This window comes from Chiloscyllium plagiosum, chromosome 12 (genome assembly GCF_004010195.1).
Source record: "Chiloscyllium plagiosum isolate BGI_BamShark_2017 chromosome 12, ASM401019v2, whole genome shotgun sequence".
NCBI lineage: Eukaryota > Metazoa > Chordata > Chondrichthyes > Orectolobiformes > Hemiscylliidae > Chiloscyllium > Chiloscyllium plagiosum.
The window spans coordinates 16,962,307-16,969,783 of record NC_057721.1 but is presented as its reverse complement, the minus strand read 5'-3'; the positions used below and the strand labels follow the sequence as shown (position 1 = coordinate 16,969,783).

Sequence of the window (7,477 nt, the reverse complement as noted above, 5' to 3'; positions counted from 1 at the left end):
GAGGTTCACGAGAATGATCCCAGGAATGAAAAACTTAATATATGAGGAAAGTTTGAAGACTCTGGGACGATACTTGATGGAGTTTAGAAGAACTAAGGGGGATCTGATTGAAAGCTTTCAGAATACTAAATGGCCTGGACAGATTGGACATTGGGAAGATATTTCCATTGGCAGGAGAGATGAGGACCCAAGGGTACAGCCTTAGAGTAAAGGGAAGACCTTTTAGAATGGAGATAAGGAGAAACTTCTTCAGCCAGAGAGTGGTGAGTTTGTGGAATTCATTGCCACAGGAGGCTGTGAAGGCCAGGTCGTTGAGTATATTTAAAACAGAGATAGATAAGTTCATGATTGCCAAAGGGATCAAAGGTTATGGGGAGAAAGCAGGAAAATGGGGTTGAAATGATTGAATGGCAGAGCAGACTCGATGGGCTGAATGGCCTAATTTTTGCTCCTTTGTCTTATGGTCTTATTTTATTTTCATTATGCTCCTTCTAAGGATTTTATAAAATTATCGTGAGCCATGTTCATAGATGTAACCTCTTGTCTTCCAGCTGTTTTCTCTGTATGGATCTTTGAAAGAAGCAGAAATTCATGAGATCTCTGTAGTGTAAGTGTCATGAGAGCTCCCTAAATATCAGGCACAGACCTTGCGAATTTGTCATTGATGGTCACATATAATTTAAACATTTATGGAGTGGAAATGTTTTTTGCTGAGGAACTCTGCAGATTAATGATAGAGCACTCTTAAAGTAACATGGGTACAATTGTAATCAGGAGAAAGTGAGGACTGCAGATGCTGGAGATCAGAGTTGAAAAATGTGTTGCTGGAAAAGGCAGGTCAGGCAGCATCCAAGGAGCAAGAGCATCGACGTTTCGGGCATAAGCCTGATGAAGGAGCATCGCTCTGAAAGCTAGTGTGCTTCCAATTAAACCTGTTGGACTATAACCTGGTGTTGTGTGATTTTTAACTTTCCATTTTGAAGCATACGTTCCCCCCATTCTTCATATTGTTTTTTGTGATAGTGCTCGTTTGACCCCTATGGCATTTCACACTACACAGTTTCTATTGAGCCCTTTTATATACTTATTACTGTCCCAAGTTTAAACTCAAAATCCTTGCCTTTGAAAATTCTCATGCCTTTGTTGGCCACACATCTTCCCAATGTACGTACAAGAGTCAATGTGATGTGGTTGAATTCCACTTCTGCGAAACCTTCCAAAACTCCCAGTCCCCTGTCATCCATTATGAGGTTCCACTTTACTGCAATTGTCACCTATCATTGTCACCATTCACTGAGTGACCCAGTAAAATGAAACCCATTCCCAGACTTGATCATTTTCATCAGGATGCTATGAACTGCTCCCTAAAAAAAAATCCCCTGATTATTTTGACTAAATCCCCATTACTGATCAGGGCCCATGAACTGAAAGACAGGACAGGACAGGCAATTGAAAGGACAGCTCTGAAAATCCCTGGTCACCCCAGACTAATGTCTCCATGACACCCTGACTAAGTAACTTGAAGTCCCAAGCACTTGAACTACAGCACTGACTGCGGCCCTGTCCCTGGCCTGCAAGGACATGACCCCTCAGGTTCTAATCAGATCAACTGCCTGACTGACCATAGTCAGCCCCCGAATTGAATGAGTGCCTTTACAGATGATGGTGGTTTCCACTGATTGATTGTTGTCCTCGTTACTCCACTGCAGGCAGCTTGCCTTTGATATTCACATGTAGCGGTGTGTTTGCAGTAGTGTGTTCTGAGTAAGGGTCAACAGAGCCAAAACATTAACTCTGATTTCTCTTCACAGATGCTGCCAGAGCTGCTGAGCTTTTCCAGCAACTTCTGTCTTTGTTTCCAATTCTCCTCTCTTCACCAAGAACCTAAATGACACATCACATAACTCAGTATGCAACATGGCAACTGCAACCTGTTAAATGTTTGTCCTTCCCATCATGTACCTATTGCTCCTTCTAAAGAAATGGTCCATAGGTGCCACCTCCTTGACCCTTTGCCCAAGCATTGGGCATTGGCAAATGACCATCGTCATTACATCATCATCCTTGCTCTCAGACCAATTCACATACCACTTCATCCATTCAACACTTTACCTGACAGCCCAGAAGACAAGGCAATTGCATCATTTTGCCACATCACTTTGTGTGCTGACTCACATCTGTATTTTATGCACCTGTACAGGATGCAACTTATGGCTTACATTGCTTAGCTTTCACTCACTTTGAACTTATTTGGATGTTGCCAGCCTCCATACATCATATTTTTCACATTACTTTCTTAGAACACGCTAACTGGCTTCAGCACTGACTTGTGGTTTGCACACATCTCTTTGGGTTCATGTTAATTTCTTAGCACAGTCCTTAGTGTTCAGTGACAGGCTTCCAGGCTCTGTGGTTGCATTGCTTTTTTCATGCAGAGGAAGGGTCAGGTAGCTTGTGATGCTGGAGAGTCAAGGAGGTGGACATGTCACTAAATGGCACTATGTTACTTCAAATTAGGAACATCTGCCAACCTTGCCTGGTTTGGTCTACATGTGACTCCAGAGCCACAGCAATGTGGTTGCCTCTCAACTGCCCTGTGAAATGGCCTAGCAAGCCACTGAGTTGTATCAATTGCTAGAAAGTCACAACAAAAAAATGAAACAGACAGACCACCTGGCATCGATCTTGGAACTGGAAAAGACAACAGCAAAAACACAAGCAGCCCTGTCGACCATGCAAAGTCCTTACCAACATCTGGGGGACTAGTGAGGAAATTGGGAGAGCTGTCTCACAGACTAGTCAAGCAACAGCCTGACATAATCTTTTCTTTCAGGGGAATTGAAAGTGGCTATACTTGCCATTCAATAACGAGATTTTGGAGTTGCAATTTAAGGCTTGAAGGGAAAATCAGGCAACGTTTCCTTATGTAGCTGCACAGATTTTTCAATTTTCGCTGTATATTCCTATCATTATTTCAATGACTCATATCACAGCAGTAAGAGGCAACTCCAAACTTGTTTTCTGTCCAACTGCCTGGCTTGGATCCGAATTGACAGAGGATATTGGATCAAGCTGTAATAGAGTCTGGAGCTGAGTTAATCTGGCAAAATCACTACTGATTGAAAGTGCACTGATAATGCAATAATTGGCAGAATCTTGCTTCGAGTTTTTTGATAGAATGTACGTGGTGATTTTCCACATAGTTAGGTAGATACCACGGTTGTAGCTGGAATACCTTGGCCCAAATTTGACCTCTTTTGATGCATCCCATAAATGTTTATTACTTAATTTCAGCAATTGTTAAAGTTAATCTTATAGTACTGCTTGGCTCACCCAACGTGATGCCTGCGGTTTTTTATTTAGCTAATTTTAGGTATACCCAATATTTCACAATAATTTGCCTCATTAGTATAATGGGAACACTGTGGTCACAGATGAAGCATTGCCCTTCGAGAATGCAATGAGCTGAACAGTTTGCATTGTTCCTCTATGACTTAGTGAGCACTTCTCCAATTCTACACGAACAGTCATCTGCTAAAGATACTGCTCCTGAATGACACTTTGGAAGACTTTAAGGCTTAATCTGTACTGGTGAGTGAAATATTTCCTTTTCTTCAATCATTTATATGAGTAAACATTATAAAAATATATAATTTGATATGTATTTCAACTGGCAACAATTCCGGCTGTAGTGGGCACAATCACTTACTTGTCTGTCAACGGTTACAGCCTTGCATCTGGTTAAAAAGCTGATATGAAATAATTGTGTTGTAATCCTCATGATAATCCAGTCAGTTACACAGACAAATGTTATCTGACGCTATGATATAGGAGACAATTTATTGTGGACATTGGGGCAAAGAATCATGGAATTCCTACAGTGTGGAAACAGGCCCAACAAGTCCACACTGACCCTATGAAGAGTAAATCACCCAGACCCATTCCCCTGCCCTATCACTCCACATTTCCCCTGACTAATGCACCTAACCTACACATCCCTGAACAGTATGGGCAATTTAGCATGGCCAATTCACCTGACCTGCACATCTTTGGATTGTGGGTGGAAACCAGAGCACCTTGAGTAAACCCACGCAGACACGCAGAGAATGTGCAAACTCCACACAGACAGTCACCTGAGACTGGAATCATACCTGGGTCCCTGGAGCTATGAGGCAACAGTGCTAACCATTGAGCTACTGTGCCACCCAAAGTAAAGGACTTTTCCTGTTTCAAATGTTAGTAATCTCTGCATTACATAAGAAATGACAGGAAAATAAGGACAACAGTAACTTTTTGAAATTGACTCTTATTAATTTCTGGGAGCACTTTTCTGTTTTTAATAAAGCACATTAGGAAAATGGGAAACACAGAACACAAGTAGCCATTTAAAAGGAAGTTGACTCACCTTGCTTTGTTAATTGAAAAGCCTAATAAAAATAATAAATATTGATCATTGTACAATCAATAACCTATGCATATGGATAATTGCACATGCAATTGCCTCAAGATTCTGAAAGATTAATTGTAAAGAGGTATGTAATTTCTTTGAAAATAGCAAGAAGCTGCTCTTTCTTTTATGAGAAAGAGCATTATTTTCTATGAGGGAAGTGGAACTACATCATGTGATGACAGCATACTTTATTTTATCTTGGAACAAATTCAATGACCAAGAAGCTAACATTGCAATTTTAAAGATAGAATTAATAAGATAGCTTCCTGTCAAATACATTTATGTTGAAACAGCTTGAAAATGTCATTATTCCTTTTAATGAACAATAATTAAATATAGTGTAATATATGCCCCAACAGGTAAAGACTTTCAATCACTGAAATAGCTTAGTTTTATTCTCAATGGTAACAGAAAATGAACAAAAGGCTCAAGAGTTAGTCATAAAATCCCCACAGCATGGAATCAGGCCATTTGGCCCATTAAGTCCACACCAACCCTCTGAAGAGCATCCTACCCAAACCCACCCTCCCCACCCTATCCCCACATTTCCCATGGTTAATCCAACTAGACATTATAGGCAATTTAGCATGGCCAATCCACCTAACCTGTACATCTTTGGACTGTGGGAGGAATCCAGAGCACCCGGAGAAAACCCATGTAGACATGGGAGAATTCCACACAGAGTTGCCCAAGTGTAGAATCAAATCTGGGTCGTGGGTGCTGCAGGCAGTAGTGCTAACCACTGAACCACCGTGCCCCCAGCTTAAGACTTGTAAAAGTTCCCCACTTAATTAACAAAGATTACTCTGGAAATATGCAAGGTGGAAGAGATTTCAATAATGTGATAAGAAATTTATTTTATTGTCTCAACTAGCATAGATGTAAAAGGAAGACAACACAAATTCTCCCATTTTGGTGCACACAAAATGGAAGTAGGTAGCACACAAATTTGGTGCAAACACCTCAATAACCTGGGTCACTTTCCGTTCACCTCATCACACTGACAGCTGCATAATGGTAAAGAAGAAGTATGCTAGTGGTTGCCTGAAAACTCAGCAGTGAGCTGAGCAACATTGTACTGGCAGCAAAGGGGTGCAGCTAGTCTTACGTTTTTTAAGGCAGTCTATCCCTATTAACGGTAAACTGATCCTCCTCAACACATCTGTAACAATGTCTATCACATCAAGGTAAACTGTAACTGATTGCTAATGTGCAATTTACAATGTCATGTGAACACACTGTCAGGAGAATTATTCATTGTTTTTTATCTGTCCCAAAGTTATTTGCCCAAATAAAAATAATGTATTCTTTCCACATACTGTGCCCAGCCTTCGACGGCAGGATTGAAGGAGTCAAGCTTCCCAAATAATGGCATGATGCCAGAAATACTTATCTGAACTCAAAGGTGACTGTTGCAAGTGAATTTCTGCATGAGGGTGCTTTTCTCTCGTCACCACTGAAATACCGGTATCCAATCACCAAATCACCCTTTATTTACATGTGGATTCCTTGACACTGATGCAGCTCTCTCAGAGCCAGCTCTCAGAGTGAACAGAACATCTAGCACCCCTGTTTATATCTGTCAGCCAGGACTCCCTGATTAGATCAGATTAACAGCCCCAATCAGGGAAGTCACATTCTAAGAGATCCACCTGGTTGACCTCGTTAAAATCACTACAAACCCTGTCGCTTATCTATGTGCTACTATGCTAGGGAAGGCCAGAATTTGCACTATTTACCAGTTCGGCTTCTTTCTGCAGTGCATCCTCAGGAACTGCAATGGCTGACACTCCTCAAAAGTTATCACTTCGACGCTGGGCAGTTAACCTGTACTGAATTTGGGGATGGGAGAAAAACATTCCAAAATTTCTGACCTCCCACCCTCCCTGCTACGAGGTTAATAGATGTGTTGAAACATGACAGGTTTGGAGGGTTTGAGCTAACTGGAAAGGCTGAACAGGCTGGGGCTGTTTGCCCTGGCGCATCGGAGGCTGAAGGGGGATCTTACAGAGGTTTATAAAATCTTGAGGGGCATGAATAGAGTGAATAGACAAGGTCTTTTCCCTGGGTTGGAGGAAAGGCCTCATCAAGGAAATTAATGTGATCTATCTTCTGTCCCAGTGTATGTCAGAAACTAAAAGACAACAACCCAACAATGAATGGCACAGCACACCAGGAAGCAAGAGGGCATAGGTTTAGGGTGAAAGGGAAAAGATTTGAAAAGGACCTAAGGGACAAATTTTTCACACAGAGGGTGGTGCGTGTATGGAATGAGCTGCCAGAGGAAGTGTTGGAGACTAGTACAATTACAACATTTAAAAGGCATCTGGATGGGTACATGAATAAGAAGGGTTTAGAGGGATAAGATCAAGTGCTAGCAAATGGGACTAACTTAATTTAGAAAATTTGGCAAATGGGACTAACTTAATTTAGGATATCTGGTCGGCATGGACGAGATGGACTGAAGGACCTGTATCTGTGCTGTATATCTTTATTACACTATGACTGTAAATGAGGAATTTTGAAATAATAACTGGGGAAAAAAACTGTTTTTGCTGACTGGAAGACTGGCAGCAAAGTGCAATAGACCAGTGAGCCTGACTTCGGTGGTGAGCAAGTGGTTGGAGGGAATCCTGAGGGATAGGATGTACATGTATTTGGAAAGGCAAGGACTGATTCAAGAAAGTCAACATGGTTTTATGCGTGGGAAATCATGACTCACAAATGATTGAGTTTTTTGAGGAAGTAACAAGAGGATTGATGAGGGCAGAGTGGTAGGTGTGATCTATATGGACTTCGGTAACGTGTCCGACAAAGTTCCCCAAGGGAGACTGGTTAGCAAGGTTAGATCTCATGGAATATAGGGAGAACAAGCCATTTGGATACAGAACTGGCTCAAAGATAGAAGACAGAGGGTGGTGGTGGAGGGTTGTTTTTCAGACTGGAGGCCTGTGATCAGTGGAGTGCCACAAGGATCGATGCTGGGTCCTCTACTTTTTGTCATTTACATAAACGATTTGGATGCGA

General features: G+C 41.6%; 1 protein-coding gene across 1 annotated transcript in view; it reads left to right on the top strand.

The window, feature by feature from the left end:
• The first annotated feature begins 3,508 nt into the window (after positions 1–3,508).
• The window catches only part of LOC122555017 (toll-like receptor 7), a 21,818-nt gene continuing 17,849 nt past the window's right edge, over positions 3,509–7,477 (top strand). Inside the window, exon 1 of the mRNA XM_043700596.1 lies at positions 3,509–3,591. The gene's annotated coding sequence lies outside the window, so the exon portion shown is untranslated. The remainder of the gene's footprint in view (positions 3,592–7,477) is intronic.